This window comes from Triturus cristatus, chromosome 4_1, assembly GCF_964204655.1.
Source record: "Triturus cristatus chromosome 4_1, aTriCri1.1, whole genome shotgun sequence".
NCBI classification, from domain to species: Eukaryota; Metazoa; Chordata; class Amphibia; order Caudata; family Salamandridae; genus Triturus; species Triturus cristatus.
The window spans coordinates 927,425,079-927,447,694 of NC_140585.1; the positions used below are offsets into that span (position 1 = coordinate 927,425,079).

Consider the following 22,616-nt stretch of genomic DNA (forward strand, 5'->3'; position numbering starts at 1 on the left):
TGCTCATTTGACTGGGCACACGCTGTTGCTGGTGCTGCTGCAGGCGCTTCGCTGCGCTTTTAACGCTTTTAACTCTCCTTGTTTGGTATATTGTTTAAATCTTATTTTCTGCACTTATTCCCTGATTTTAGCAGGGTCTTGGCCCCCTCCTCTTACCGCACATAATTCGGCTCCCTCACCGCCGTTTTGGCGGGCCTGGATCCCGGGGGTGGCTCATTGTGGGCGCCATTTTGGGTAGGGAATGGGAAGATAGCTTTGGGCGCCATCTTGGAGCGTCCTTGCGCTCGCGCTTTAATTGGCGAGCCTACTTAAGGCGAATCTAGTTTCAGGGCAGGCCTTGACAGATGCTCATTTGACTGGGCACACGCTGTTGCTGGTGCTGCTGCAGGCGCTTCGCTGCGCTTTTAACGCTTTTAACTCTCCTTGTTTGGTATATTGTTTAAATCTTATTTTCTGCACTTATTCCCTGATTTTAGCAGGGTCTTGGCCCCCTCCTCTTACCGCACATAATTCGGCTCCCTCACCGCCGTTTTGGCGGGCCTGGATCCCGGGGGTGGCTCATTGTGGGCGCCATTTTGGGTAGGGAATGGGAAGATAGCTTTGGGCGCCATCTTGGAGCGTCCTTGCGCTCGCGCTTTAATTGGCGAGCCTACTTAAGGCGAATCTAGTTTCAGGGCAGGCCTTGACAGATGCTCATTTGACTGGGCACACGCTGTTGCTGGTGCTGCTGCAGGCGCTTCGCTGCGCTTTTAACGCTTTTAACTCTCCTTGTTTGGTATATTGTTTAAATCTTATTTTCTGCACTTATTCCCTGATTTTAGCAGGGTCTTGGCCCCCTCCTCTTACCGCACATAATTCGGCTCCCTCACCGCCGTTTTGGCGGGCCTGGATCCCGGGGGTGGCTCATTGTGGGCGCCATTTTGGGTAGGGAATGGGAAGATAGCTTTGGGCGCCATCTTGGAGCGTCCTTGCGCTCGCGCTTTAATTGGCGAGCCTACTTAAAGCTCCCCTCTCCCGCGCAGCGGGACGCGCAGGTGGTGACGCCGTCGCTTAGCCGGAGTCGTGCCAGAGTCCTGCCCGTCTGCGCTCGTCCGCGTCGAGGCAGCGCGAGGCGGGGCAGGCTCTGTACTTCAACACATCGTTGTTTAGCCGCTCCTGGCAGGTATGCTGTCCTACACACGGTCAGAGCTGCTGGCCATAGGGCAAATGTCCAAAGGAGGTGCGTGTAAGCCTGTGGACCCTTTAATTGGCCCATACAGCTGCGCCTGTAAAAGCTGGTCTCTGATGAGCCCTACTAAAATACGCTCCTTGGACAATACCATCCCAGTCACACGATTACATGTTGCATCGCGAGATCTTCGTATCTGGTGCCTTAATGTTAGATCACTTGTAAAGCATCATTTGTCTATTTACGACCTGATAGAGAAAGAGGATCCCGATGTTTTTTTAATGACGGAAACCTGGCTTCAGGACTCCGACTCCGCCATATTGAATCTTGCATTCCCCCAGAACTATACCATCTTCACTTCTAACAGGACCACAAGAGGTGGTGGTATTGCTATGGCAGTCAAGTCCTGTTTTCCGGCGGAATGGAAGCCGTCAGAACTACCCGCATGTGAAAGCGCTATTTTTAAAGTCGCCTTCTCCCATCAATTTACTTTCAGTGGCCTACTTGTATACCGTCCCCCCGGCAATGACTCGGTTTTTAGGTCTGCGCTGGCCGATATGGTCAGTCCTATAGCACTCGGCTGTGCCAATTTTAATATTTTGGGTGACCTCAACATCCATTTTGATAATGGGTCTTCCACTACCGTGAGTTCCTTGTTGGCGGATTTGGAAGCTCTCCAACTGATTCAGCTCGTTACCCTTCCAACCCACTCGGGAGGCCATATTCTTGACCCCTTCTTTTCCACACTAGATGGGTTAAGGCTGTCAGAACCGAGGTTGATGGGGTGGACTGATCACTTGTTAGTAGAAGGTTTCTGTCCGGTCCTTGATAAGCCTTTTATACCCACAGACAGGCCTATTCTTAAAAGGCCTTGGCATAAGCTTACGTTGGAAGAATTCTACGGCATATTAGAGCGAAAACCTCTGAGTACCTTTACTAATGTGGATCAAGGATATCAACAGTTCTGCGCTTGGATCACAGATGCCTTGGATTCTCTTATACCTCTGCGGTGGTCGAAAGGCCGGACAAAAACACCGAGCCCCTGGTATAATGAGTCTCTCGCAGAATTGAAGAAATCCTGCCGAAAAACAGAGAGGGAATGGAGACGTTCCTATGACCCTGCGCTGAAAACTCGGTATTTCACTGAGTTGAAGCTCTATCATAGAGCTATCTGCAGAGCAAGAGCTGCATTTTACGCTCATGAATTTGCTACCAGCCCCAATCCTTCAAAATTGATTTTCAAGGTACTGAAGCACCTTATGAAAAACAGATCCTCATCAGAGGTGATTTGCACAGATTCGCACTGTGATAAATTGGCCTCCTTTTTTGTGGAGAAGGTGGCAAAAATCTATCATGGGTTCGACACACTCCACCAGGATCGACTGGCTTCTACCTCTGTCACGACAGATCTTGAGCCTTTGGCCATTTTACCTGAACTGTCTATTGAGGCTTTTGACAGGTTCAGCCTTAAGGTCAAGTCAGGCTCTCCTATGGACCCGTTAAAGCCAGCCTTCATTAACACACTTTCCCCGCTGTGCCGTGACCCCATATTGAATCTCATCAATATGTCATTGTCTTGTGGAACGGTACCCGCGGCATGGAAACAGGCAGTGGTCACTCCGATATTAAAAAAAACCAACTCTGACCCCCGATTGCCAGAAAACTATCGACCTATCTCCCTGTTGCCTTGGATTGCCAAAGTAACAGAAGCCCATGTCAACTCTGTTCTGTCCGAGCATCTGGTCCGTAACCAGATTCTGGATTCCAGTCAGAACGGCTTCCGGTCAGGACACAGTACCGAGACGGCATTACTTTACATAACGGAACATCTTCGCCAGGTACTTGACTCAGGTCATACTGCAGCGCTTATATTATTAGATCTAAGCGCTGCCTTCGATACTGTGTCCCACCATATACTTATCCAACGCTTACAGGAGGCGGGAGTGACGGATGTCGCTCTCCAGTGGTTTCGGTCTTTTCTGGCAGACCGCTCCTTTAAAGTGGCTATACCACCTGGTCAATCTGCCACTTATCCCTTGGAGCTCGGGGTACCACAGGGGTCTTCGTTGAGCCCGACAATGTTCAACCTCTATGTGAAACCGTTGGCTGGTGTCGTCAAACAGTGGGGTCTCACGATGGCCTCATATGCGGACGACACACAGCTAGCGGTGACACTTAGTGAAGACCCTGAGGTGGAGGCCCCCAGATTCCGTGCGGGTCTCTTGGCAGTAGCCGGTTGGCTTCGCACCAACTGCCTTCAGTTGAATGCCACCAAAACGGAGGTGTTGGTTCTAGGTAAGCATGCGGAGTTATGGGGAAATCAGTGGTGGCCACCGGAGCTTGGTGTCACTCCTATTCCAGCCGCTGGACTGAGAAATTTAGGAGTATGGGTAGATTCTGCGCTGACCTTCAGAGATCACACCAAGAAGGTGGCTGCTACGTGCTACGGAATTCTACGTGGTACTAGGCCGGTCTTAAAGTACTTTGATCCCCCTACCAGACAGCTTGTAGTCCAGGCCTCAATACTTTCTCGGCTGGACTACGGCAGCTCATTGCTGTTAGGGGTGAATCAAGCGGAGGCCTCTAGGCTCCAAAGAGTACAAAATGCCGCGGCACGTGCCATTGTGGGCCTTCCCAGACATTGTTCAGTGTCTGGCACCATCACAGCCTTGCACTGGCTCCCGGTCAGACAGCGAATTAAGTTCAAGGCGCTGTGCCTGGCCTTTAAAATTCTGAAATCTTTTTCGCCGCCGGCACTTGTTTCTCTTCTTACACCCTATATGCCTTCGAGATCCTTGAGATCGGAGGGGCTTCATCTGGCCATCTGTCCACGCTTCAAGCTGAGCAGAATGGGTGGCCGCTCCTTTAGGGTGCTAGCGGCAGGCCTATGGAATTCGCTCCCTGTACACATTCGTGCTCTTGAAGATCTACTCACCTTCAGGCAGGCGATTAAAACCTTCCTGTTCCCGGTATCTAGTTAATTTCTTTCCTTTTATTGTGTGTTATGTTATAGCATCTGTCAAAGCGCCAGGACGCCCCTTTGCTGGGGCAGCTGTGCGCTATAAAAATATCAAATAACATAACATAAATAACTATGCAGGCTTTTCAAAGGAGGAGCTAACCGCCATGACTGCCCTTCGGTCCCCCCCACCTGGGTTTTGGATGGTGCAGGGCCAGCATCCTCTCTGTAGTCCCTCATCACTGAACTGACGCTATGTAGACCCCCAGCGTGGGATATGGGAGACCTCAACCAGTCTCTGACTGCCTCCTGACGTCTGTGCCTCCCCAATTGCACTCTGGGGCAGGCGCGAGGGCTTCCCGTCTACTCACACGGTGGCGAGGGTCCTCGGCCCAGAGAGTGTCCTCGTCTCTCTCCTTACTCAACCCAGCATCCTGCTGGGCAGGGTTGCGGGCATGTAGCAGCTTCCCCCTCTTGGCCTCGGGATGTTGCTAGGCAATGCGGGAATTCCCAGGCTTTCCTGCCGGGGCTTCACTTCCTGCTTTTCAGTTAGCAGCCACACCTACAACCAGACTACAGCCGCCTGGCTTCCTCTCCACGGCTGCTCTCGCTGTAGAAAGCCCCCACTCCTCGGAAACTGGCTAAATTTCTGGAAAACGGTCCTGTGCGTCTCCACCCACCTCCAGGCTCAGAGATCATGCGGCGCTCTCTTTCTCTCTACACAGGAGCCCCACCCACAGTCAGGATTTGTTCCTGCCTGGCTTCCTTCTCGTGGTAGAGTCGCTTTCGCCGAGGTCACATTAGGGGGAAAAACAATCAAGTGCTCACAACGCGCTTTGAGGCAGTGGCCTCCCTCTTGCACTCAAGGGTGCGACAACGATGAAGCGCTCAGGACAGCTCCCAAAATAATAGCGCTCACCACCCACTGTCCTTGAGGAGCCAGGCACAAGGCTAATGAAGCCCAGCACTTCTGCAGACTTCCTTCCTGGTAGCAGGAAATAAAAGTAAGAAACAGTCCAGTTCTTCTCCTGGAGTCTTTTGTGTTCCTGGGACCCCCAACAGGAGGCCAGCACACAGGACCCCCCATCAGAGGGAAGCTCCTTCACCCCCTCAGGCAGCAACTGGGTCCCACGGCGGTTCTTCCTGGCAGAGTGCTCTCCCACCCAAGTCAGTTCCACGAGAGCGCCCTTTCATGGGGTCACAGCCCCCATACTTATACAACTTAGTGCCTTTGTTCTCCCCCTGCCAGAGGGCTCTGCGCCCGGTCTCAACCAGTTCTGGGGGCACTCACAACTTTCTCTAAAGGTGCACCACCACCCCCTTTGTCAGTGTAGGCTCTGACCCCAGACACACCACAGGGGGGTGGACCCAGCATTGTGGAAGGCAGGCACAGTCCCATTCAGTCCCAGGGGTTACTCCTCCCATCACTCCAAATGCAGATTGGCCTATTCAGCCTAGTGCTGACTCACCCAGACCCTGTCACCCCAGAGCCAGACATGCAATACACATCCGGCAGGCACAAAGACAGATAGCACACAGAAATGCCCACTTCTAAAAGTGGCATTTCTGAAATAGTGATAATAAATCTGTGAACACCATTGCACTGCATTTATTACCACTATTCCAGACATACCAAACTGGACCACTCTACTCCTCTCAGATCAGGAATTACCACTGAAGCTTTTATCAGGGAATCCCCAATGCATTCCTATGAGAGGTCAGCCTCACAGTAGTGAGAAACCAAAATGGCTGTTTGTCACTACCAGGACATGCCACACAGTGAAGGCACTTGTCCTACCTTTTACCTACAATGCACCCTGCCCAAAGGCTAGCTAGGGCCTACCTTAGGGGTGACTGATATGTAGTTAAAGGGGAGTCACAGACATGGCACCCAATTTATGTGCCACGTCAAAGCGGCAGTAAACTGTGCGCGCAGGCTCTGCAATGGCAGAGGCCTGAGACAGGTTTGAAAGGCTACTTTGGTGGGTGGTGCGATCAGCGCTGCAAGCCCACCAGTAGCATTTAATTTACTGGCCCCGGGCATATGAGATACCACATTACAGGGGACTGATAGGTAAATTAAATTTTGCCAAACAGGTGTAGACCAATCTTTCCATGTTTACCACAGAGACGACAGGCACTTTACAATGGACAGCAGTTCTAAAGTGCCCAGAGTCCTAAAACCACCAACACCAGGTCAGAAAAATATCAGGAGGAAGGCAAAAAGTTCAGGGATGGCCCTGCAAAAAGGGCCAAGTTCAACACTTCATGTCTTATTCTGACTCTAACAAAACTTGTGCTGCTTTGCACATTTTCGGTCGTACACTTTAGTCTTCACATTTGGTAAGTTTTGGTTTTTCACACACATTAGTAATTTATTGAAACACACACATGGGTGGATTTTCCTGAGCAGATTTATTTACAAAAATCATGCTCTATCAATGTCATGCTCATTGGAGGCACACTGGCACACTCTTACCACACATTTGGTGTGGTATATGGGTTTAATGCTATTATGTGCTGTCTCTAGACCATTCTGCTTATCTATTTCGGGTACCAACAAGAGTGGAATCTTTTCAATTACACTGACCATTGCAGTGCTTAGTTTGAGCCGGCGGTATCCAGGGCTCGGTTCCGGCACTTAATTGTCAGCACCGGATCTAAGGACAGTCCTCTATATGGTGGTGCTGTGTGCCTAATTCTGAGATGAGCACAAGTCAATATACATTAAAGAAGAACATTACCTGCCACTCACACCATTGTTGTAGCTTTGGATGTCCTAAGATATGCTGAATTTTCACACTTGTAGGAGTGCTCTGGTTAGCAGTTCAATTGGTGCTGTTATTGGCGGTGGGGGCAGGATCAATGGGTGGTGCAGCTTGCAGAGACCTCCTGAGAAGGGCACTGGCACTTACTTTTTTACAAATGAAACACTGTACCATTGAAACTAATGGTCTACCTTATTGCATTTACTCTATATAGGAGTTTGCAGAGTGACCATCAATTTGTGGTCCTAATGAAAAGGCTAGGTCACCCATAAGAGGAACAGTAGAGGCTGAAACATATTGGTCCATCACTCATATATTTTTTTTTTGTAAATATTTTTATTGAAGTTTGAACATAAAACAGTACACATTGGCATCAGGTTCCATAGAATAAATGTCCAGTGAGAGTGCAATGAAACATTCATGACATTGTGAAAAGCAGTGGGCTCCTTTTGGCTTCGCAAGACAGTTTTTATCACATTGCGCCGACCAATTATATATCGTCTAATCGTGGTCACTAAAGTCTGAGTCTGAGGTGTCGCTCGGGGGTTCACATATATTTCCTCTATAGGCATTCCACCCACCCCATACCCGGGTCCATTTTTTGGGGCAGCCTCTGTGAAGATAGACAGTTTTTCCGACCACCTTTGTGGAGTCCATGTCCCGGGACCACTGGGCGAGGGTTGGAGTTTGGCTAGAGCCCCATTTTTGGGCTATATTGCGTTTCGCCAGCATAAGTCCCAGTGTTACCCAGAGTTGCGTGACCTTGTTGTGATCAGTCGGTTCCCAGACATTGAGGAGACATCTCCGTGGCTCCGGGAGTGTTGGGACCCTGGTCACTTGGGAGAGTGTGCGCAGAATTCCCTTCCAGTACAGAGCTATGGCCGGGCATTCCCACAGGGTATGTATAAGGGTTCCCTCCATCCCACACTGCCTAAGACATAGCGGGGAGTCAGTTCGGTTAAGTTTAAACAGGAGTGTACGAGTGTAGTATGTGCGGTGCAGAATTTTAAGTTGGACCAGACGCAGTCTGGATGAGACGCCCACCCCTTAGGGGAGGAAAGTGCCGCCTGCCAGTCCGTTTCGTCGAATTCCCCCAGCTCGGCCTCCCATCGGTTTTTAAGAGCTGCGAATGGATCTGGCCGGTTGTTTATCAGTTTTCGGTATGTTAGGGAGGTCGACCTCTGTGTCAGGTGTTCTGTGAGGAGCCGGTCCTCCAGTGGCGACGACTCCGGAAGTCGGGTCCCGGGCGGGACTGCCGCCTGGAGTGCGTGACGGATTTGCATGTACCTGAACCCTTCGGTGGCAGCCAGGTCGAAATCTGCTTGCAGTTGGGTAAATGTGACCATTTCTCCCTTCTTCCAAAGGTCACCCACCCTGGAGATGCCAATTAGATCCCATTGATGGAACCCCTTGGTAGTGCGCAGTACCCCCAACTGTTTCGCCTCCCACAACGGAGTAGCTTGGGTTATTTTCCCAGCCCAGCCCAGGGCTCGCTGCGCCGCGAACCATAGCCGGAGGGTGTGTGTCGTGGGGCCTGGGGGGCAGTGGCCCCTCTTGTGATTGTAGAGCGCTCCCATGACCCCTTCAGCCCCCAGCAGGTGCCGATCCATACGATATGCCGGGTCCTCCCCTGGCACATGCAACCACTGGTTGATCACCGTAAGCTGCGATGCCCAATAGTACAGTCGCAAGTCTGGGAGGGCTATCCCACCGTCATACCACCCCCTGGTGAGCTTGTGGAGTGCTATCCGCGGCGTCTTGTCCTCCCATAGTAGGCTGGTGACTTCCGCATTGACGGCGGCGAAATATGTCGGTGGCACCGGGAAGGGGGTATTTTGGAGTACATACAAAAATCTAGGGAGAGCCATCATCTTGAAGAGGGCGGCCCTCCCCAGCAGTGTCAAGGGCAAGGAGCGCCAATGTTTGACATCGCTACGAAACCGATGCAGTGGCTTCGTTAGATTTTCAGCTACAAAACGTTCCCTGTCAGCTGTCACATAAATGCCCAGATATTTGAACCCGTCCGTCACCACCCGAATCTCACAACCCCGCGGGAGCCGAGGTGGGGAGCCGCGGAGCATGTAGACAATCGTCTTTTCCCAGTTAATCTCGTAGCCAGATACCCTCCCGTACGACGCACATATATCCAGGAGACAAACGATCGAGCGCGCAGGGGAGGCCAAGTATAACAGGATGTCGTCAGCATAGAGGGAAATGCGATCCTCCCACCCCATTGTCCACCTTAGTCCCCGGATCACCGGGTCCTGCCGCAGCCAGGCCGCAAATGGCTCTAGAGCCAAAGCAAAAAGGAGCGGGGAAAGAGGGCAGCCCTGCCACGTCCCCCGCCCCAACGGAAAGGGGTCTGAGATATGGCCATTGACCACAACCTGTGCCAGTGGCGCGGTATACAAAAGCTGAATCCACGCGCATATCTTGGGGACGAGTCCCACGTGGCGAAGGACAGCGAAGAGGAACGGCCATTCCACCCGGTCGAACGCCATCCGCGCATCCAGCGAGAGGATGGCCGCGTCTTCCTCTATCGAGGTGCGGCGCGCAAGAATCCCGTGGAGCCGCCGTATATTTAAGGCGGTATTCCGGCGTGGCATAAATCCCGATTGGTCTGGGTGTATTAGGGTCGTGAGATAGGGCTGCAGCCGTGTTACCAGCACCTTTGCCAGAATCTTTGCCTCAGCATTCAGCAATGAGATTGGGCGATAGGAAGCGCACTCATGCGCTGGTTTGGGAGGCTTCCGAATCGCCACTATGGTAGCCACTCTCTGGTCCGGGGGGAGTATCCCTGTTGACAGGCTGTCGTTGTACATGGCCAGTAGATGTGGGACTACGTGGGCAGCGTTCGACTTATAGAATTCCACTGGAATTCCATTTGGGCCCATCGCCTTCCCGGCACGGAGAGCGAGTATTGCTAACGTGAGCTCTTCCGCCTTCAGGTCTGCCTCTAGGGCTTCTACTTCCGACGGGGCCAGCCGTGGCATCGCGATGTCCCGGAGGAAGGCCTCGTTTTCCGCCACCGTGGACGAGGCCTCCGGTGTATAGACCTTCTTGTAGTGAGCCGCCAGAGCCTCTACGATTTGCCGCGGTTCCGACGTGTAGTCACCCGAATCTCGCCTGATCCGCGCCACCCAACGCGCCGCCCGTTCCCGCCTCTCAAGCCAGGCCAGCAGTTTGCCCGCCTTGTCTCCCAGCTCGTACACAGTATGCCGTGCAGCCGTCTGTTTGGCTCGTGCGGCTTCCCAAAGATAGGAACGATATTCCTGCCGTGCCATATGGGCATTATGCACGGTGTCATCGTCGATGTGCGTGGCGTGGTTGGCCTCCGCCTCTCTCACCCCCTGCTCGAGCCTAAGCACCTCAAGCTGCTGGGTCCTCTTATAGTCTGTAATCATTGAGATTGCTTGTCCACGAAGGACTGTTTTGTACGCCTCCCACAAAGTCGTAGGGCCTATCTCCGGGTCCTTGTTTTCAGCGAAATAATGTTTGGTCGTCGCCTGAAGGGCTTTACGAATTGTGGGGATTTTGAGGTATCCCGGATGAATTGGGAATATCCTGCGGTTACGTGGGGTAGAAAGTGTAAATGTGATCACTACCGGAGAGTGGTCCGAGATGCCCCTGGGCAGATGGGAAACGTCGATCATGCCCCTAAACCCTGCGGGTGACGTGAAGATATAGTCTATGCGGGAGAGGGTGTTGTGAGACCCTGAGTGGAAGGTGTATTGTCGGTCTTCAGGACAGTGGGCCCTCCAGGTGTCTATGAGGCCGAGTGCCTCCGTGAATTCGCGCAGTTTGGGGGTGGCGCCACCGTGATCTCTGAATGATGACCTGTCCAGTAGCGGGTCTATAGTTGCATTGAAATCCCCGCCCATAATGAGTTCCCCTGGTGGTAATGTCAGCAGGAATTCCCCTAATGCCCGGAGCGTATCCTGGTGGAGTGTCGGTGGGATGTACACAGTTACCAAATTATACATTATACCCTCCCATTGGCAGGTGAGCGCCACGAATCGGCCCTGCTCCTCCCTACGGGAGTCGACTAGAATCAGTGGGAAGCGCTTGTTTACCAATATGCCAACCCCTCGGGACCCAGACGTGAACTCAGAATGTATCGCCATCTTAAAACCCCATCTGTCCAGTGCTTTCGTGGTCGAGCCTATCAGATGCGTTTCTTGTAGGAGTGCCACTGCCGGCCCCTTGCGCTTGAGATACTGTAAGACCAGCCCTCGTTTAATCTTATCTCCCAGCCCGTTCACATTCCACGATAGAACAGTAAGTGTGGGACTGTGTCGCTGTGTTTGTTCCTCCGTGGAGCTAACGGTGGCCTCCCAGGTGTTATTATGTGATTCCCTTGCCATGTAGGGTGGTGGAAAGTAGTCGTCTCCGCGCATCTCCCCGTGGATCTCTAACAGGTCTGAATTGCAAAGTCTGCCAATGTGTAGTAGCTAAACCTAGAACAGAACACAAACCAACATTCCCAAAACGCCCCTGTCCCCCCTCCCTCCTCCCTGCCTCCCTGCCCAGCGGATTTAAAACTACCCGCCACCCCAACTTAGCAGAGTGCTTAATTCCCATAACTTTCTACTTGCGTGCGGGGGAATGGCTGCCCAGTGCCCCTTGTCCGATCCCCGCACCATGTGTGTGTCCATTAAGGAAACCGGTCAACAGCATGTTGCAAAGTTCGTAGATCATGACTGCGACACCCCTTCATTGTCCGAGTCTACTGTGAGTGTCCAAACCCATGTGGCATCCGCTCCTTCCCGCTGCTGAAGTTCGCTCGCGCCATGGCGGCCCAGCTACGTAGCGCAGTGACAGTCTCCCGCGGTCTAGGGTCCTCCAGATTTTTCAGGGGAGGCAGAATGGCTTCGATGGGTGCGCCCCGCCCGGCCCGATGCCTCCGCCGTGCGCCAGCCCTCCAGCCACTCTGTGGCCTCCGTCGGCGTGGCAAAGAACCATGTGCGCCCCTCCGCCTCCACCCGCAGCTTTGCCGGGTAAAGCATCGCATATTTAAGGTCTCGAGCGCGCAGCTCCGCTTTGACCGCGATGAAGTCTCGGCGTTGCCGCGACACTGTCGCGGTGTAGTCCGGATAGAGGGTTACTGTGGAGTTGTCAACCCGTAGCGGGGGGCAGTACGCGCCGCCTGAAGGATAGCGTCTCTATCGCGGAAGTTAAAAATGCGGGCCAGGATCGGGCGCGGGGGGGCCCCAGGCCTCGGCCTCCCCCCAGGCACCCGGTGCACCCTTTCGACCGAGAAAAATTTGGAAAGTCCACGCGGCTGCAGCTGCTCCGTGATAAGCTTTTCCACGAAGAGGTCCAGTGCCGGCCCCCGCTCACTCTCAGGCACCCCCACGACGCGCACGTTGTTCCGTCTTGACCTGCCCTCCTGGTCATCGAGCTTGTCCATAAGCTGTTTTTGAACCCGTTCCAGCGACTGTATGCGTTTCCTGCTCTCGGTCGCGTCTTTGGTAAGGGTTGCGGTAGTCGTTTTGACCTCGGACAGTCTAGTGCTGATTTTGGCGACGTCAGCTCTCAGCAGCGTCACATCTGTGGATATCGTGCCAATAGAGGTTTGCATCTGGGTCAGTGTGGCCATAACATCTGCCAGGGTGATCTCTTTGGCCTTGTCAGGGGGGCAGAGGCAGTCCGGTCTATCTGAAAGGCACACTTGTCGAGCCTGGCCTGTGCTCCACCACGCTGGCCCTTCCCCCCCATGGTGGCCCGCGACGGACGGTCAGCGGGGGTGAGTGCCCGCCACGGAGGTGCAAAAATTACTGCTGCTGGCCACCACGGGGCCATGGGTCAGCTCTCCTCCTGTCCCGGCAGCGTGCAGGCCTCTGACCCCCTGTTGGCTCCTTACCGGGAGAGTTGGCGCACACCTCGCTCCGCCCGCGTCTGCAGCGTCAAGCCTCAGGCAAGGCCTGCGTCGTCCGCTGCACGGCCACCCTCGACTCCGGGAGATGCCGGGGATCTCCCTCCCGGGGGCTGCGCCGCGGGCGTGTAACCTGCCTCCCGCTGCCGGCTGCTCCCTGTGTCGCAGACTGCCCCCAGTCCTCTTCGGCACCGCGCCGTTGCACCCAGTGCGTCTTCTCCCTCGCTGAAATGGTGCCACGTCAGGCCAGCGTCGTCCCCTTTAGACGGGCCGATTGCCGTTGATGGCGGGGGAGATCCGGCCCTCGGTCCTCGCCTCCCGCCGGTATGCTTGACCCAGTCGTGGCGTGCCTCTGCTCTGGCCGCCCACGCCCCTGGCTTCTGGTCCGGCCCCCCTTGCGCTGTGCCGGGTCAGGTGGCTGTTACTCGAGGCCCCGGCACCTCCTTTGCCGATAGGCCCGGTGTCCGCAGCGAGGGCGTCGGGCGGGCCAGACGCAGCGCTGCTCGCGCTTTCTTCAATCGCCGGAGCCTCGGGTGTTCAGGGGGCTCCGTCGCGTTAGTTCTGCCGGTTTACGGCCAGGATGGGTGCCGGATAGCGGTGGGATCGGGCGCTGGGCTCCGGAGCCGCACTAGGTTGCGGCCATCTTCATTGGCTGCAAGCCACGCCCCCATCACTCATATATTGACGCATCACTCAGACTGCAATTAAATCATTTCCCCTTTAGTGTTAATCTTATCCCTTGGGGGACATCAAAAATGACAGGGTTAGTTCCACCAGGAGACAGTTTTAGTTCTTTTTACTCCTTCATACTCGCACTGTGCCCTTCACCACACCATTAGGCACATAAGGTTCTTAAGATCTCCTCCCCTGCTAGGGAGTTGTAGCTCACGCCATAAAAATTGGTTTATGTTGAGAGGATGAACCAATGATGAAGCATGCCACCTAAGGGTAGGCGAGGGTACTTTTCCTCTCAAACACTGCTCTTTTAAATCTGTTAGACAGCCCCCCCTTTTATTCGATACTTTAATACCGCAAGGACTTTTTGTGTGTATTGTAACACTAGCTGATAGCCCATCTCCACTGTGAAACCTCTTCAACACGACTTAAGCTGTACCTGAGAGCCTGGACCCTGACATGACGGCTGGATGCTGCATAGAAGCTATCTCTCCTGCATACCAAAAACCTTCACCGAGGGCCGCACAACTCTCCACCAGCTGTATTCAACAACTGCGGTCTCACAGCACTGCTGTCCTGTATTGCACAAGCACTCGCACGCCCTCACTCTCGAACGCGAGCAGGACGTCATCTGTCCTGCACGCACTGTGGGACAGTGTAGCGCTCACTGTGGTTCCTATCTCTACACTGACCCGCCAAGCCTACCATTGAAGAGCATGTGGCTGCCACTGTGAGTTTCAAACACTTTCAAGAAACTCCTGGGGCCTGATTCACAAAGATAAACTTAGACCAAAAGTCTAAGTTTAGACCTCAAGTCTAAGTTTAGACCTAAAGTCTAACTTTACTACCACTAAAGTTAGACTTTTGCTCTAAGTTTAGACCTGAAGTCTAACTTAGACCTAAAGTTTAACTTTACTACCACTAAAGTTAGACTTTTGCTCTAAGTTTAGACCTGAAGTCTAACTTAGACCTAAAGTTTAACTTTACTACCACTAAAGTTAGACTTTAGTAGTAGTAAAGTTAGACTTTAGTAGTAGTAAAGTTAGACTTTAGTAGTAGTAAAGTTAGACTTTAGGTCTAAACTTAGACTTAAGGTATAAACTTAGAATTTTGGTCTAAGTTTAGCTTTTTGAATCAGGCCCCTGAACTTTAAATAATGTATGCACCAGTACTCCAGATAACAAACCTGTGCGTGTCTATTTCTCTGATAAATGTATGTCTAATTGTCACCCTGAATCCCTTCCCCCTGAGGGTCGGAAAACGTAATTACAGAGATAACACAAAGTTAAATCCAAGGCACAAAACATGTTAAAGTTAATGATAATGTTTGTTTAATGTTAGTGTGCGTTATTCCATTTTATAAATTTAATAACTCTGAACCATGTGCTTATTTAATAAGCCAGAAATAGATGCACCGCCCCCACACACAACGCCAAGACTAATCACTTCCTGGTTGACTAGCCCTTGAAAATGAGAGCTTAAAATGATGCCCTGGACATTTTAGTGAGCTCACAGCAATATCTGGTTTCTTCATTTCCAGGGACAGCTACAATACTTTTCAGAAAGATTGCTTATCTGCTCTTGAATCGTGCAGTCCCTGTAGAACTGGCCTGACTCTAGAGAAGTAAGAAAAGAGGGGTAAGCAAGGAAGAAAGAAGTACTGAAGGGAAAGGGGGAGAAAGAGGCGAATTAAAGAAGAGAAAGATGACAGCAACGAAGACCAGAGTGTTGGTAAACTCACAGATCAGAATGCAGAACGGTGGGGGAGGGGGGGGGGGGAGGGGTGGTAGTTTATAAGGAGAAATGAGGGGATTGCCAGAAGGTGGTTTTTCTCCACGTAACGAATTAGAGATTGGAATGGGGTGGTGATGGACTGGATATTAAGTGAGTTCAGTGCTCAGAAAAGATGAAGATGGTGTTTGATGAGCAGGCATGGGACATTGCAGTGGGGTGGTGAGAAAAGATTGGACATGAGTGCTTAGAAGTGAGAGGAAGGAGAGCGGGTTGGGGAGGAGGGAAGGAGCTATAGTGTAGATTGTGAACAGAGATGGAGGCCAACAGTGGGTGGTTTCTAGTAATGGGGATGGTATGGGTGATATAATGGCCCCACCACTACACAGAAAGGGAACAATGAGGACATGGGTGGGGAGAAGATGCGGTGGTGGACCAGTCGGTGGGTATGTCAGAAGAGATGAGGGTGTCATAGCGAGAAGAGGTGGAGGACAGTGGAATTAAGAAGAGACAGAGGTGGAGTGCGGGTAGTGAGAAGAGACAGTTGTGAAACTTGGGCTATGAGTAGAGATGGGTGTGTGGGGTGATCTGAAGAGGTGGGAGTAGGTGTGGGTAGAGAGAAGAGACATGGTGGGCCTTAATCGTGAGCAGACATGGAATATGGCAATGAGATGAAGGAGGACATTGGGGCGAATAAGAGAGATGGGGTGAGACTAGGCCTGGGCTAAATTTACGTTCCGCTCGCGGAAATTGCGATAATTTGACATTTTCGCTTTCCGCGGAGAGCGCGAACATGTCAAAATGTCCGCATTCCGCAGCTTAGCGATAATTTGTTTCTTGCTCGCGCTGTAAAATAATACATTCTTGCGCATGCGCGATCGCCTTACCTGAATCCCCGCGTTCGCCGACAAGTTTTCCCGATCCGGTCGTGTTCTCCACTAGATGTTGGATTGTTGGTAGCCATTTGCGCTGTCTCGCGACAGTTCGCGCCCACAGTAATGTCATTGGTCGCGCGATCGCGTCTTTCTTCTCGCGATCATGCACCGCGAGAAGAGTGAAAACAAGATGGCCACGCCCGCGAGCAACCGCATGGGTAAGTTGGCGAGCCGCGACCACGCAGAAAATACCGCGAACGGGCGGGAAAAAAACTTCCGCATCTTCGCGATATTTCCGCGTGTTTGCGGAGATTTTTAACATTTTCGCGATAATTTGCGAAAGTCACTTTCGCAAATTCCGCCCACCCCTAGGTGAGACACGAATGGCAGGAAGAAGTGGGAGATGGGCGTGGGTGGTGAGAAAAGAGGGTCGAAGGAGAGTGGTGATGAGAATAGATGAGGTGCATCGGGGTGGTAGAAGAGATGGGAGATGGCACCAGAGTGATAGAAGAGGTGGAGAAGGCACATATGTAGTGAGGTGAGGTGGGGCATGGGTGGTGAAAACAAAGGGGTTTGACTATATTAGTGAGAAGGGGTCAGATAATGGCCAGGGTGGCAAAAAGTGACAGAGGTGAGCAGTGGGTGAAGAGATGCGGGTGAAGTGGGGCCATGAGAAGAGACGAAGGGGGCAAGGTGATGCTGAGAAGTTGTGATGGGCAGTGGAATGCTGGGACCTGGCTGGGTGGTCAAGGAGACATGAACAGTGTTGGTGGAAAGAGGGAAGAGCCGGAGGAGGGGGTGGAATGTGCCCTTCCCTTATCACAGACAGCCCGTCCTTGTTTGCTCACACACATGCCAGTGGTTCCCGACTCAGGTTATCACCACTGGCCGCTGCTTGTCACCTGATACCTGCCTATTTTTCTCCGTGAGAAGGATTCTTTGTGCGCTCCGGTGCCAGGCCGGGGATGAAGGCCGCAGATCAGGGGCCGCATTGTCTGAACGTTAACACTCCGCTGCTTCGGGCCTGCGACAGGAAATTGATAGCAGGGTCAGGGGGCAGCGCGCTGGGCCGTGGGTTTGAGATTTACACACTGAGTTAGACCTGCGCAGAAACCGCAGCGGCAGGGTGTGTGCTGTGCTGCACTGGGGCGGGCGCAGAGTCTCGAGACCAGTCTGGGAGAGGCTCCGAAGAAACTGAGCTCGGAGTTGGAGGTGTCTGAGAACCCCCTGTATTGCTGGACGAGAATCGAAGGTTAGATTTCAAGCATGTAATGAACTGAGGGGCTGGGGAGGCAGTCGGCACAATATGGAGCCTGTAAGAATCTCTAGAATGTGGGAGAGAACCCGAGAAATTAAAGGCCATGGGGTATGGGAGAGGTTCAAGAGGTAGAGGGTCTTGGATAGAGTCTGGGTGATCAAAGGCACTGCAATTTGGGAGAGAACCTGATTGCCACAACTGCTACATTCTGAGCTTTTTGCATCTCTCATGAAGAGTTATCCTTCTGTTCATCTTTCACTTGTTTTTTATTTTATTTCCTCTGAAATGGTCCCCTTTTGATAATTTTTCAGTTGTTGGTCTTGAGTTCCATGGAATAACGAGGTGGCAGCTTTGTGTCTGCTGGCAGGGTGATCTGACTCGACTTCTTACAGTGGCACCCACTCTGATCTCAATGGAGTAATCAAGCTTGTTCATGGTGACACTGAATATCTGGTGACAGGCTACTGGCAAACGATATTTAAATAATTTACTGCACCATAGGGGATGAAATCTAGGGACCCGTGTAAAATTCAGCTGGTCTCCTGTAGTATGACCCTTCCCCTACAAGTTTGGTACCATGGAGGACAGCATGGCTGAACTCCCTGCTTGGAGGATATCAGGAAGTGGCATGTTCGTTCTATATTAAAGGACTTCCTCTGTGGACATGATGCTTCTATCACTACCTAAATCATGTGTAGCATATAAACAGCTGTTACTGAGGTGTCTTGCTTGTGGTTGAAGTACACATATTGTCAGCCTAAGTGAGTTTTTCCCCAGGTCGCAAATTACTACTACTTCTTTCTACACGCTTAATTAGGACTTCACGGATATCATGACTTGGATTTGGGGCAATCTATGAATATGTGCTGGGTATTACATTGATAAGAATGTTAAATCCTCACCCACACAATGTGGCTTACTTTATCTTCAGGCCCACTCTTTTTCACAAAGAGTGACGACCTATGGTGGGATGCTCCAGGCTGTGTATTTTGTCTGTGCATTGAAACCTATTTATAGACACCTGCTATCCCCTCCAGCAATTACCTATTCTCACTTTCCTGAGTGAGTGTAACTAATATCGACGCCTACACTAACACTTTGTCACCTAAAAACTCCAAAACTAAAATAGAGCAAGGATGTGTCCATTACCTTCATTGCTACACCATCACAACTTTAAAAACAAAAGGAGAGACATCACTGGTAAGCCATCAATGTCTATGTCTACATGTTTCTGCGTCTAAGTATTTTGTCACCATGGGCCAATTTATCAGGACAAGAACATAAGAAGGTATATGTTGAACTCCATTGCTATCAGTGTACAGGACACTGTGTGGTATATAGTATACAATTCAAGGACATCTTATATTTCAGTCCGTGGTAAGGGAGACTTGGTAAGGTTAAAAGAGGGAGCGACCCAATCATCAGAATGCCTTAAGCTGTATGTTCAAACTAATGTCAGCACCCATTTGATATGTATTCGTGTCACAGGTATTGCTTCTCATTTGCATACCATGTGATACAATGATATAGCTCCCTATTTCATTGTCCAAATACAGTGCAGCCTAATTTATTTATCAATCGCTCCCAAAGTTTGGAACTTTGTCTAAGTCCTACTACAGGTACTCTTGTGTGTTATACAGTATGCATGACTAGAATTTAAAATTGATATGAGAAGGCCTTACACTGAATTCTCGAGAGGAGAGTGCATCATTTATTGATAAAAGTGCAATACACTTATATGCAAAGTTGTCTTTGCCCTGCTTGTATAGGATAGAACAATGTTGTTTTCAAATGGGAAATGTGGACGCACTACTCTAGAGCACAGATTACACCATGGATTGCGGGTTTATTGATTTAGGTATAATTTACTGTTGGAGTTAAAGAGTTGAGTTGAATTTTCATAACCTCGGGTTGCTGAAAGTAGTAAACAAGATAGGGGTAAGCCCATATAAAACCACCATACATGGGCAACAGTCAGCAAGGTAAATCCAAATGGAATATAGTGGAAATCGACTGATACTGTTTCTAACATCAGTGGAAACCTTAATCAATCCTGGACCAGCCCTTTATCCTTTTCACATGTACAATACCCTCCGACTCAATGTTAATGCACTTAAATTCAGCATCCACAACAAATAACATAACATGACATAGGACATACAGAAAATCATATAAATTACTACAACCATAAATAAATGGCACCAAGTGCCTGAACTTCTTACTTCCAAACTGTTTTTTTTCGGGTGGTTGTAAATCTGTTTGTCAAACAACAATACACCTAGGAGGTAGTGTCATGAGAAATCACTCTATGAGGCCACTCATGACCTCCATATGGTCAATGTGAATCCCATGTCCTTGTGTATTTCAATTCTGAATTTGAAGCAACTCCTCAATACAAACTGTTGATGCGTTTCAGTCCATATCCAGTTAGGGCCTCCTCGGGACCATGAACGAATGAAGGACCTGTTTATGCCCCTCAGGGGCGCGAACCAAAGGTTGAGGGCTATACGTAGTGAGGCGCTTGCAATGTACCACGGCACCGCCAGTTTCAGTTAAAATCACAATTAAAAACCAGGCACGGAGTCCTGGGGTGGACCAAGCACAAGCTGTGTTATTAGGACTTTATGTGCACAACCCTGAGTGAAAGCAAATATCTGTGTTACACCATTCCACTGTGCGCCAACCCACTGTGTGTTACTTTACCATAACACTCCATGCCATGCTATTCCATTCTTAACTATTCCACTGTATGCCACTGGACTCAACACCCCTCTGCTGAACGCCACTCCACTGTATGTCATTCTATGCTGTGCCACTCCACTCTACACTATTCCACTGTATGCCACTCTACTATACACCATTGCCCTCTGCTCCACTCCACTTTGTTATTCCACTCTAAGACAATGTATCTACACCACTATACAACACTCTATGCTACTCCAGTCTATGCCACTCAGCACTAAACCACTCTGTTCTTTGCCACTCCACTCTATGGTACTCAACTGGGCGAAAGAGCGTCGCCCCAATGCTTTCTCGCAGTGCGAGAAGCAGAAACATAAAATGGTATTTTAAATACCATTTTATGTTTCTGCTTCTCCCACTGCAAGAAAGCAGAAGGCAGGGTTTGGTTGTGGGCAGGCGGGTGGGCGTTCCTGCTCCAGGCAGGGAAGGAGTGGTTTGCCCACTGTTGTGGGTGCTGACTGTTTGGTCAGCCCCAGGGCCGACCAAACCAGTCATGCACACTCTGCATTTTCTCTATGTAGGCTGCATGCAGCCTACATAGAGAAAATGGTCTCCCCATAGACGCCTGTGGGATCAGCGTCCTAGCCAATCACAATGCTGCCATTGCCGCGTTGTGATTGGCTTAGGGGGGAGAGGGAGGCTGCCTGCTTCCTGTGGAAACAGAGAGAGGAGACGCGACGCGGGACTAGAGGCCAAGGTAAGTTAAAAAAAGTTTTTTTAATCAACCCCCCTCCCAGTACGACCCCGCCACCTTCCCCACCCGCGAGACATGCCGACCGCGACTGCAAGCCACTGGACTCTATGCCACTGTACTCCACTGCACTCTGCACTATCCCACTCTATGCCACTACACTCTATTCCCATCTATGTCATTCCACTGTACACCACTCCTCTCTAAGATAATCCAGTGTACGTCACTCCATCATATGGCAACCCACTGTATTCCACTCAAATGTATGCCATTCCACTCTACGCCACTCAACTCAATGCTATTTCACTCTACCCCACTCTACACTATGCCACTGTACTTTGTGCCACTTCACTCAGCACCACTCCACTCTATGCCAATCCACGCTACGCTACTGTACCCTATGCAGCTCCACGCTCTCCTATTCCACTGTACCCTATCCCACTCTACACTACTAGATTAAACACCACTCTATTGTAGGCCACTCCACTCTACGCCACTTCCTGCTATGCCACTCCACTCTACACTATTCCACTGTACACCACTCCACTGTACAACACTCCACTCTATGCCACTCCGCTCTACACTACTACACTCTACACGATTCCACAGTGCGCCACTCACCTCTACGCCACTGCATGAAACTACACTCTATGCTATTCTACTCTACACTACTCCACTGTATGCCACTCCATTCCACTCAACGCGACTCCACTGTATGCCACTCCACTCTATCCCACTCCACTGCACAATGTTTCACTCTACGCCCCTCCACTCCACTCTACGTGACTCCATTCTGCGCCACTCCACTCTATGCTATTCCACTCTATGCAGCTTGACACTACACCACTGTAGGCCACTAAACTCTACACTCTTCCACTCTATGCCACTCCACTCTATGCCACTCTACTCCATGCCACTCCACTGTATTCCACTATATTCTATGCCACTCCGCCGTCAGATTTTACACTCCACACCACTCAACTCTACCCACTCCACTGTACACCACTCCATTCTAAGCCTTTCCCCTCTTAACCACTACACTCTGCACTACTCCCCTCTATGCAACTCCACTCTATCCCACTCTACTGTAAAACCACCCCACTGTATGCCACACACCTCTACACCACTCCACTATACACTATTCCACTGTATGCCACTTTAAACTGCTCCACTGTATGATATTCCACTGTACGCCACTCCACTGTACATTATATCACTCAACGCCACTCCACTCTATGCCACTCAACTCTATGCCACTCCACTCTACCTCACTGCACACTATACTATTCCACTCTTTGCCTCTTGACTCTACACCAATCCATGTCTCTCTAGTGTACACTGTTCCACTTTATGCAACTCCACTCTACTTCACTCTAGGCCACTCCAGTCTATGCCGCTCCACTCTACACCATGCCACTGTACGCTATTCCACTCTGTGCCTCTCCACTCTATGCCACTCCACTCTACGCCACTCCACTCTACACTATTCCAGTGTACACCACTCCACTCTAAGGCACTGCACTCAACGCCACTCCTCTGTATGCCAGTCCACTCTACACCATTCCACTCTATGCCACTCTAATCCACACCACTCCACTCTCCGCTATTCCACACTCCACTCTACGCCACTCCATTCTATGCCACTCCACTCTATGCCAATCCTCTGCACGGTATTCTACCCCACTCTTTTCCACTTGAGGATAGGATGTTTCACTTTACACTATTCCAGCTAACCCACTGGACTATATGCCACTGTACTGTACGCCACTCCATAGTATGCCACTCCGCTCTACGAATTGCACTGTACACCAGTTTACTCTACCGCACTCTATATACACCACTCCACTGTACACCACTGCGATTTATGCCACTCC

The 22,616-nt window shown here is 51.0% G+C and overlaps 1 long non-coding RNA gene across 1 annotated transcript in view; it reads left to right on the forward strand.

Annotated features, from left to right (window-relative positions):
- Positions 1 to 17,166: 17,166 nt before the first annotated feature.
- LOC146855836 (uncharacterized) overlaps positions 17,167 to 22,616 on the forward strand; it is a 223,324-nt gene continuing 217,874 nt past the window's right edge. The window contains exon 1 of the long non-coding RNA XR_014981400.1: positions 17,167 to 17,303. This is a non-coding gene — a long non-coding RNA (uncharacterized LOC146855836). The remainder of the gene's footprint in view (positions 17,304 to 22,616) is intronic.